The sequence below is a fragment of the Macadamia integrifolia genome, chromosome 9, assembly GCF_013358625.1.
Source record: "Macadamia integrifolia cultivar HAES 741 chromosome 9, SCU_Mint_v3, whole genome shotgun sequence".
NCBI classification, from domain to species: Eukaryota; Viridiplantae; Streptophyta; class Magnoliopsida; order Proteales; family Proteaceae; genus Macadamia; species Macadamia integrifolia.
The window spans coordinates 10,940,900-10,952,219 of NC_056565.1; the positions used below are offsets into that span (position 1 = coordinate 10,940,900).

The following is an 11,320-nucleotide window of genomic DNA, read 5'->3' on the forward strand; positions in this document are numbered from 1 at the left end:
CCTTTCCCCTCTTCAGCCTTCAAAGTTCTTATTTGAACATTTACGACTACCACCAAGATCTACACCGACAGTCGCTCCGCTCAGGCTTATGCCCCAGGTTTTACGATGACCGCCGTGCCCTCCTACTCATTGGGGCCTACAGTTGCCCCAATGGTCGGGTATAGGTTGCGCGCTTCGGTGCCATCCATTTTCAGGGCTAGTTGATTCAGCAAGTGAGTTGTTACACACTCCTTAGCGGATTTCAACTTCCATGACCACCGTCCTGCTGTCTTAATCGACCAACTCCCTTTGTGGGTTCGAGGTTAGTGTGCAATCCGACACTGTAACCCAACTTCTGGTTCATCCCGCATCACCAGTTCTGTTTACCAAAAATGAGCCACTTGGAGCTCTTGATTCCATGGCACGGCTCAACGAAGTAGCCATGCCATCCTACTTATTTAAAGTTTGAGAATAGGTCGAGGGCATTGTGCCCCCGATGCCTCTAATCATTACCTTTACTTGATAGAACTCACCCGCAGGCTCCAGCTATCCTGAGGGAAACTTCGGAGGGAACCAGCTACTAGACAGTTCGATTAGTCTTTTGCCCCTATACCCAAGTCAGACGAATGATTTGCACATCAGTATCGTTGTGGGCCTCCACCAGGGTTTCCTCTAGCTTCGCCCCGCTCAGGCATAATTCACCATCTTTCAGGTCCCGATAGGTATGCTCTCACTCGAACCCTTCATAGAAGATCAAGGTCAGTTGGCGGGGCAACCCACAAGGGGATCCCACCAGTTAGCTTCCTTATGCCTTATGGGTTTTACTCTCCCATTGACTCGTGCACATGTCAGAATCCTTAGTCTGTCTTTCAAGACGGGTCGAATGGGGAGCCCGACAGGTCGATGCCCAGAGTATGCAGTTACCAATAGGCATGCCATCAAGGCGCACGCTGCCTACCACGATCACGGCGATGACATCTCCTCAGGCATAATGCGACAACCCGGGCTTGGGACACCGCCGTAATCCACATCAGTCTATGGCCCGAGTCGAGCGGTGGACCGACTATTAACGTTTTTAATCCGATCGAGACTCATCATTGGCCCCTATCCGCTTCCCTTCTGATAATTTCAAGCACTCTTTGACTCTCTTTTCAAATTCCTTTTCATCTTTCCCTCGTGGTACTTGTTCGCTATCGGTCTCTCGCCCATATTTAGCCTTGGATGAAATTTACCGCCCAATTGGGGCTGCATTCCCAAACAACCCGACTCACTGACAGCGCCTTATGGTGCCACAGGGTCCAAACACGACGGGGCTCTCACCCTCTCCGGTGCCCCCTTCCAGGGGACTTGGGCCAGATCCGCTGCTGAGGACGCTTCTACAGACTACAATTCAAATGACAAAGCCACCTGATTCTCATGCTGGGCTCTTCTTGGTTCGCCCGCCATTACTAAGGGAATCCTTGTAAGTTTCTTGTCCTCCACTTATTGATATGATTAAACTCAGTGGGTAGCCCCGCCTGACCTAGGGTCGCAGTCGAAATGCCATCGAATGGCAATCAGGGTCACTAGAGCCCAATGGGAGCAGAACATGCACACAATGTTCGAACAATGGCAAAGTGGCTCAAAACACCACTCATCGTGATGCTTGCCACATAAGGGGCCCTTGACTTTGGGCCAACCACACCTCGAATAGAGACACAGGGGGGCCAATCTTTGCTCTGCACCACTACCACAAGGGGTAAAGGAGGTGGGGCAACATGACGTGTGATGCCCAGGCAGGCGTGCCCTCAGCCCGATGGCCTAGGGTGCAACTTGCATTCAAAGACTCGATGGTTCGCGAGATTCTACAATTCACACAAAGTATCGCATTTCTCTACGTTCTTCATCGATGCAAGAGCCAAGATATCTGTTATCGAGAGTCATTAAGATAAAGATTCGAATCTAGGATGACCACACCACACCAAAGGCGCAATGATGTCCTTTCCATTGAGAGTTCCTTGGCGCCGACCACGCTAGTGGTTGTGTTTAGGTCGAATGCTACGAAGGATCACAGGCCGACCTTTTACAAGGGTCGGGAAGGAAGGAGCTCACTCTCCCACGCCCTACCTTGATCGAGCAACACAACATGTTCATGGGTCTCGCTGGGCAGGTATCGACAATGATCCTTCCGTAGGTTCAACTATGGAAACCTTGTTACAATTTCTCCTTCCTCTAAATGATAAGGTTCAGTGGACTTCTCGCGATGTCGACGGTGGTGAACCACCCACGTCGCCGCGATCGGAACACTTCACCAAACCATTCAATCGATAGGAGCGACAGGCTGTGTGTATAAAGGGCTGGGACATAGTCAATGTGAGCTGATGACTTATGCTTACTAGGAATTCCTCATTGAAGACCAGCAACTGCAATGATCTATCCCCATCACGATGAAATTTTCAAAGATTACCTGGGCCCGTCGACCAAGGCTATAGACTCGTTGAATACATTAGTGTAGCGCGTGTGCGGCCCAAAACATCTAAGGGCATCATAGACCTGTTACTGCCTCAAACTTCCGTGGCCTAAACGGCCATAGTCCCTCTAAGAAGCTGGCCATAGAGGTTCACCTCCATATAGCTAGTTAGCAGGCTGAGGTCTTGTTCGTTAATGGAATTAACCAGATAAATCGCTCCACCAACTAAGAACGGCCATGCACCACCACCCATAGAATCAAGAAAGAGCTCTCAGTCTGTCAATCCTTACTATGTCTGGACCTGGTAAGTTTCCTCATGTTGAGTCAAATTACACCCTAGGCTCCAGTCCTAGTGGTGCCCTTCAGTCAATTCCTTTTAAGTTTCAGCCTTACGACCATACTCCCCTCGGAACCCAAAAACTTTGATTTCTCATAAGGTGCCGACGGAGTCCTAAAAGCAACATCCGCTGATCCCTAGTCGGCATCGTTTATAGTTGAGACTAGGACGGTATCTGATCGTCTTCGAGCCCCAACTTTCGTTCTTGATTAATGAAAACATCCTTGGCAAATGCTTTCACAGTGGTTCATCTTTCATAAATCCAATAATTTCACCTTTGACTATGAAATACGAATGCCCCCGACTGTCCCTATTAATCATTACTCCAATCCCAAAGGCCAACGCAATAAGACCGAAATCCTATGATGTTATCCCATACTAATGTATCCAGAGCGTAGGCTTGAATTGAGCACTCTAATTTCTTCAAAGTAACGGCACCAGAGGCACGACCAGGCCAATTAAGGCCAGGAGCGCATCGCCGACAGAAGGGACAAGACGACCGGTACACATCATGAGGCGGATCGATCGACCCATCCCAAAGTCTAACTACGAGTATTTTAACTACAACAACTTAAATATACGCTATTGGAGCTGGAATTACTGCGACTGCTGGCACCAGACTTGCCCTCCAATAGATCCTCATTGAGAGATTTAGATTGTACTCATTCTAATTACCAGACTCAAAGAGCCCGGTATTGTTATTTATTGTCACTACCTCCCCGTGTCAAGATTGGGTAATTTGCGTGCTTGCTACCTTCCTTGGATGTGGTAGCCATTTCTCAGGCACCCTCTTTGGAATCGAACCCTAATTCTCTGTCACCCGTCACCACCATAGTAGGCCACTATCCTACCATTGAAAGTTGATAAGACAAAAATTTGAATGATGCGTCGTCGGCACAAAGGCCATACGATCTGTCAAGTTATCATGAATCATCAGAGCAACGGGCAAAGCCCACGTCGACCTTTTATCTAATAAATGCATCCCTTCCAAAAGTCGGGGTTCGGTGCACATATTAGCTCTGGAATTACTATGGTTATCCAAGTAGCAGATACCATCAAACAAGCTATAACTAATTTAATGAGCCATTGGCAGTTTCACAGTATGAATTAGTTCAAACTTACACATGCATAGCTTAATCTTTGAGACAAGCATATGACTACTGGCAGGATCAACCAGGTAACTTTCTTTCTCGATGCCAAAGCACTGCAGGAACCACATCCCCAATTGTGCATTGGGTGACGCTGCTCCATACATTAATGGCAGTCTATCATTCCTGTGCAACGAGGCGCAACCAAAGGATTCAAGAGGATACACACACACATCCACCTTGCCCCACAAAATGTCCCGCATCCTAGAGCACAAACGGTGCACATGCACCACTAACACAAAGAAAGTGGACATATGCATCGTATGCCAAGCCACCTCACACCAACCACAAGGGCAGGCAAGAGGGATGAAATAAGGATTGCATCCACTACCGACATAATCCACGGCCTTAGACCTTTCTAAGAGGCCGCGTCAGCTCTTAGCACTCCCACTAGCACTAAGTCATCCTAACCACCCTCCTTAAGGGACTTAGGAAGAGAAGAGGTGAACACAAGAGTGAGTTTGAGAAGAATGAACTTGTATTGCACTAGAGAGCTCTTGAGTACAAGGCTTTAGAACTCACTTGCTCGGTTGAACACTCTTGGTTGGTCCTTGGTGAGTGTCTTTGCCAAATGAGGCAACACCTATTTGTAGGCACCCCAAGTTACAATGGATGGCTAAGATATTTACAAACATCCTCCATCCAACGGTTTTGGAGGAAACTAGAAGCTTCCCACCTCCTTAGTGGAGAACTCTAGAAATCTCTCCCAAAATACCTCCTATAAATATCTTCTAGAAATATCTACAAAAAAATTATCTAGAGTTACTACACCTTTGTAGAAAACTCTAGAACTTGGACCTTACTTAGCCCAATGGCCTAAGTCCATGGGCCTATGTTGCGCAGGTCGTGACAACGTGTACACTTAGTGGCACTCAATGTGCACACATAGGCACACTTCACTTGGGCAACATGCATAACCATACTCAGGCAACTGTTGGGGCAATTAACACTTAGGGGCATACCTGGGGCCACACGTGGACAATCCTAGCCTCAGGAGGGTGTGAGGGTAGAATTAGAAATATTTGGGTGGAAAGAAAAGGGGAAAAAGATGAGGGGACAAATCGATGCGACATGGGCCTGAATCTTAGTGGATCGTGGCAGCAAGGCCACTTTGGCACTTACAATACCCATCGCTTATTTAAGTCATCTGCAAAGGATTCTACCCATCACCTGATAGGAATTACGCTTCAAGGTAGCCCACACAACACGTCCACTGCAGGGGCTTGGCTAACGACACGTGCCTCTGGGGGCCGGAGGGCCCCTACTACGGGTCAGCAAATGGGTGACGGGCACAGGCGTTGCTTCTTTAGCCTGGATTCTGACTTAGAGGCATTCAGTCATAATCCGACACACGGTAGCTTCGCGCCACTGGCTTTTCAACCAAGCGCGATGACCAATTGTGTGAATCAACGGTTCCTCTCCTTCTAGGTTGAATTACTATCGCGACACTGTCATCAGTAGGGTAAAATTAACCTGTCTCACGATGGTTTAAACCCAGCTCATGTTAACTATTGGTGGGTGAACAATCCAACACTTGGCGAATTCTGCTTCGCAATGATAGGAAGAGCCGACATCGAAGGATAAAAAAGAAACGTCGCTATGAACGCTTGGTTGCCACAAGCCAGTTATCCCTGTGGTAACTTTTTTGACACTTCTAGCTTCAAATTCTGAAGGTCTAAAGGATCGATAGGCCACACTTTCATGGTTCGTATTCGTACTGGAAATCAGAATCAAATGAGCTTTTACCCTTTTGTTCCACACAAGATTTCTGTTCTCGTTGAGCTCATCTTAGGATACCTACGTTATCTTTTAACAGATGTGCCACCCCAGCCAAACTCCCCACTTGACAATGTCCTCCGCCTGGATCACCCTGCCGTGGCGGGCCTTAGGTCCAAAAGGAGGGGCAGAGCCCCGCCACCAACTCATGGAGTAAGTAAAATAACGTTAAAAGTCATGGTATTTCACTTGGCCGTTTCCAGCTCCCACTTATCCTACACCTCTCAAGTCATTTCACAAAGTCGGACTAGAGTCAAGCTCAACAAGGTCTTCTTCCCCGTTGATTTTGCCAAGCCCATTCCTTTGGCTATGGTTTCGCCGGATAGTAGATAGGGATAGTGGGAATCTCGTTAAGCCATTCATGCACGTCACTAATTAGATGCAAGGCATTTGGCTACCTTAAGAGAGTCATAGTTACTCCCGTCGTTTACTCGCACTTGGTTGAATTTCTTTTCTTTGACATTCGGAGCACTGGGCAGAAATCACATTGCGTGAGCATCCACAGGGACCATCGTAATGCTTTGTTTTAATTAAACAGTCAGATTTCCCTTGTCCGTACTAGTTCTGAGTCGACTGTTCGACACCCGGGGAAGGCCATGGATGGGGCCGTTCCCAGTCTGTCCCCTGATCGGCACGTGGTGACCCGCTCTCACTGCGAAAGCAGCTCGAATAGTCCACTGACAGCAGATGGGTTTGGGACTAGGACCCTCGTGCCCAGCCCTCAGAGCCAATCCATTTCTCGAGGTTACAGATCCATTTTTCTGACTTCCCTTGCCTATATTGTTCCATCGACCAGAGGTTGTTCACCTTGGAGACCTGATGGGGTTATGAGTACGACCAAGCGTGGTCGGCACTCGGTCCTCCAGTTTTTCAAGGGCCGCCGAGGGCACACCAGACACCACGCGATGTGTGGCGCTCTTCCAGCTACTGGACCCCACGTGAGCCGTTTCCAGGGTGGGTAGGCGGTTAAATAGAAAAGATAACTCTTCCCGAGGCCCCCACTGATGTCTTTGGACTTCCTAACGTTGCCGTCAACCGCCACATCCTGGTTCAGGAATTTTAACCTGATTCCCTTTCGGAGCACATGCGCATACACCCTTTCTGACGGGCTTCCCCTATCACACCCCATTCACACAGAACCGGATCGATGACCGAGTTAACTCCGGTTAACCCAAACCTGCCAGGATCATCTAATATAGTACCCCACCACAGCGTACCCACATCTAAGATAAGTGTTCAAAAGTTCAGTGGAAGACTTAAATTACCTGTAAATATCCCCAATATACTTGATACCCAAATCGTAGTATATAGCTAAGTACATGTGGGCCCGCAGACATGATATTTACATAAAAAAGAATAATATTTTAAGTATTGAGTACACAAAAGGGGAGGTCATCAAAAGAATCAAAAAGCAAAATTCTGTACGTTGTCATTACTGCGATCCCACAGAACAGCCCTCGCACATGCAATCAGCACCATGCTCATAGTCCTCGGGGACCCACCAATCCTCAATGGGAAACTCGATAGTGGGGCCTGGCTCCTAATCTTTAGGCGTGTGACCTGAAAAATCATCTAAAAGAGGTGTGCACGTGGGATGAGCTCACTAGCTCAGTAAGTGAAAAGAAAGACCACACAAACAGCCACATCCATATGCACTATATGTTCTGCAATTCATTTTAAATCTTATCCACCTAAACAACATTACTAAGTCTTAGGTTATGTGCTACATACAACCACAGTGCGCGTATGTCCCGGGTATGAGTCGTGAACTCCATCCTGCTATAAACCCATAGGGTTGTCGGAGAAGGCCCACCGTGAGTACTCAGAAAAGTAAAGCATACCAATTACCAGCTCTCAACATAAAATTAAATGACAGAAATGTAAAGGTGCTGACCCCAGCAATTTAAAAGCAGTATGATTGGCCCTCTTGAATATACCACTGGGGTTGCCGACTGTCCTAATGACCAGCCGGGCATATGTCTAACCGCCATAGTGACCTGACAACCGCGACCACTGCTTCCCTCCAAGTGATAACCCAACACCTCAAACCCTATTGGGAAGGTTCATAGCACAGGGAATGATAATCCTAAGCCACATGCTTCTATATGACAAAGTACGATTATATAGTGCCACCGTGTCCCATACCATGGGCCACCAATGCACTCATTTCCAAACCGACTACGGTGTCTAGTCTAATAATGCATCATGCACAGTAATCCAATCATTCATCACATAAGCACATCAATCATTTGGCATTTAGAATATAAAGCACAACACACATATCATAATCATTTGTTTAGAATGCACAAGCAATGCGTGCGAATGGCATAAGAGGATGACTAATCAACACATAATTTGCATGATGACATGCAATGCGTGCGAATGGCATAGTCTAGATACAATTTAATGATGCAAAAATAAGCTTAAAATAAAGTCAAATGTCCTCTCCCCACTTACCTGTTGGGTACAAAAGCTCACGTTCGGTACGGGTGAGATCCGGCATGAGAAATGTAAATTCTAGTGGAACCTATCATAAGCGAACAAGGTTAGAATTTCACCACTTTGGGGTCAAAAATAATGATGTTTGATGTTTAAATCATGTTTAAAATCATAAAAGAAGGTTGCCCACCCATTTTGGGCCCATTCGGGCTAAAAAATCCAACTGGTGGGCCAACAGGTGGGCCAGACAGCCCACCTATCTTCGTCCACCGGTCTTCACAGGCGGTCCGGATAGCCCGCCAGTTCAACCGATAGGCCCCTCCAGGTGGGTGGGTTCACTCAACGGTCCTTGCCCACCTATGGGAACTGAGGTGCTGCCCCTAGAGGCGAGCGCCCTCAGGCGGTTGGCTTCGCCTGTCGATCTTCGCCCACTTGTGGGGGCAGAAATTTGTTTTCTTCTTTGAAACATTCCACAACCTTGGAAAAATCAAATGGGGCTGTTCCAATCACATTTTCCACACATCTAAGGTCTTATAAGATGATTCTAACCTAGATCTAAGTTAGATTTAAGGATTGAAAAGCAATCTTACCTTCTTTTCTCAAGAGCTCTTCCAAAACCCTAAAATCACCTCTTAACTCAAGAAATCACCAATGCTTCTCAAATCTTTTAAACACTTCTTTAAACCATCAAAATCAACACATAGATCATCTATTAAACCTTAGATTCATCTTCTCAAGTGGGATTTACAAGATCTCAAACAATCTCTACCCAAATCAAGGGTTTCACTTGGGGTTTGGTGAAAGTTTAAGAAGTATAGCTTTCGCTCACCTCAAATCATAGGTCTTGTGTTGGGGATCACTTTTCCGGTGCCGGAATGAGAAGATCAAACCTCGGCATTGCTTAAAATCATTTCTTCCTCCTTTTCCTTCCCTTTCTTCTTCTTCGTTCTCTTTTTCTTCCTTTCTTTTCTCTCTCTTCTTTACTCTTCTCACCAACTCTTTAATGCATTAAATGAGAAAAAGGAAAAGACACAATAAGTACTATTTATACTAGAGAATATCTAGTAGCCACATGGGTGGGTCACACAGGTGGGCGGGTTCGCCCGCCTGTGACCGCCCACCTATTGGTTGAAACTTAGCGAAACAATTGAGATTTCAATGGAATTCGACTATCGGCATGTATCTCACTCTCGGTACGAGATATATAATACGTATACACTTTAGGATATGGCTACATACCAGCATTACCCGTACATGGTCTTATGATACGTGTATGTACAAGGCTTGGGTACACTCGTCTCATCTGGCACTGACTCGGACTTGTCTGGCCAACCTGTGTGCAAAGTCACCCTTGCCATCATGGTCCATAGGGAACCTGCCTTAACCCTCTCTGATTCGGGTCCTGCATGGTTAAACCGAGTCAACCGTGTAAGTAAACCAGGTTTTAAAAGTAGGGTATCACATTTACCCCCCCTTTTTAAAAAAATTCATCTCCAAAATTGGCACACCTGGTTGTCACCTGGTTGTTCGAAAAGATGAGGGTACTTGGTTTGGATTTCATCTTCTTTCTCCCAAGATGCTTCTTCAAGTGAATGATTAGCTCATCGCACCTTTATGAAGGAAATGGAGCGGTTGCGAAGGGTTTTCACTTTTCAGTCCAAGATTTTAGCTGGCTGTTCTTTATAGGTCATATCAGCTTCTAGATATTCTGGTTCCACAATTAACACATGTGATTGATCGTGAACGTATCGCTTCAGCATGGATACATGGAATAAATTATGAACATATCCAAGCAAAGGTGAAAAAGCAATCATGTAGGCTACTGAGCCAACCTGAGTCAAAATCTCAAATGGGCCAATGTATCTCAGGCTCAACTTACCCTTTCTATGGAACCTATACAACCCTTTAGTAGGAGAAATCTTGAGAAACACCTTTTCTCCTGCTTGAAACCCAATGTCTTTCCTGCTGGTGTCTTCATAGTTCTTTTGACGTGATTGAGCTGCCTTAATCCTTTCTCGAATAACATCGACCTTGTCACATATCATCTATATCATTTCGGGTCCTAACATTCGGCGTTCACCTACCTCATTCCAATATAGAGGAGTTCTACACTTCCTACCATATAATGCCTCATATGGTGTCATCGCAATTGTAGCTTGATAACTGTTGTTATAGGAAAATTCCATAAGGGGTATATATTCTTCCCAACTACCACACATTTCCATTGCACATGCCCTGAGCATGTCTTCTAATATCTGTATGGTTCGCTCTGACTGACCATCAGTCTGTGGGTGGAAAGCGGTACTTAAAGTTCACTTGTGATCCCAAAGCATGCTGGAAACTTTTCCAAAATCTGAAGTGAACCTGGGTCCCTATCTGACACAATGCTCACTAGCACTCCATGGAAGCACACTATGTTATCCATATAAAGTTGTGCTAACTTGGCCATAGAGAATTTGGTCTTGATGGGAATGAAATGAGCAATCTTAGTAAGCCGATCAACTATTACCCATATCGCATCCATCCCCTTAGGTGTGCGTGGTAGTCCGGTGACAAAGTCCATCGTAATCCTATCCCACTTTTAGTCCAGTATTGGGAGTGACTGAAGAGTACCATAGGTCGATGCCTCTCAGCTTTTACTTTTTTCATGTAAGGTAAGTCGTCACATATAGGGCTATTATGGTTTTCATGCTTGGCCACCAGTAGTTTTGTTTGAGGTCCTTATACATCTTTGTACTTCCAGGGTGGAGTGAGAATTCAGAGTTATGTGCTTCCTACACTATCTTGTCTTGTATCTCCAAATCATCGGGCACACACAACCTACCTCGAAACAATAATGCCCCATCGCTAGCTAAAACGAAGTTAGGGTTATTCATTGTTTGCTCTCGAATCTTAATTCTGATCCATTGCAACTCAGGATCCAAAGGTTGTTTCATTATCGCCTCTTGCCTAATAGACGGATGCACCTGTAGAGCTGCCAAGGATACAATTAACCATTTAATGTTTTCTAGTTGATGTTCAGGCTTTAAGGTTGCTCCTTCATATAAGAGGGTTTCAGCCATTAGCATCGCCTCTTGTACGAGTGGTGGGCTGACTGCTAAGTATGAGAGTGACACAGTCTGTGCCTTCCGACTCAATACATCTGCCACTACATTAGCCTTGCCAGGATGATATTGAATGTCATAGTCATAG

The 11,320-nt window shown here is 46.0% G+C and overlaps 2 non-coding genes across 2 annotated transcripts in view; both read right to left on the reverse strand.

Annotated features, from left to right (window-relative positions):
• LOC122090388 overlaps positions 1-1,510 on the reverse strand; it is a 3,405-nt gene extending 1,895 nt beyond the window's left edge. The window contains exon 1 of the ribosomal RNA XR_006143615.1: positions 1-1,510. This exon is cut by the window's left edge and continues 1,895 nt beyond it. This is a non-coding gene — a ribosomal RNA (28S ribosomal RNA).
• Positions 1,511-1,744: 234 nt separating this feature from the next.
• Positions 1,745-1,900, reverse strand: LOC122090426. The gene has a single exon (XR_006143645.1). It is a non-coding gene; the product is annotated as a 5.8S ribosomal RNA (ribosomal RNA).
• Between the last annotated feature and the right edge of the window lie 9,420 nt (positions 1,901-11,320).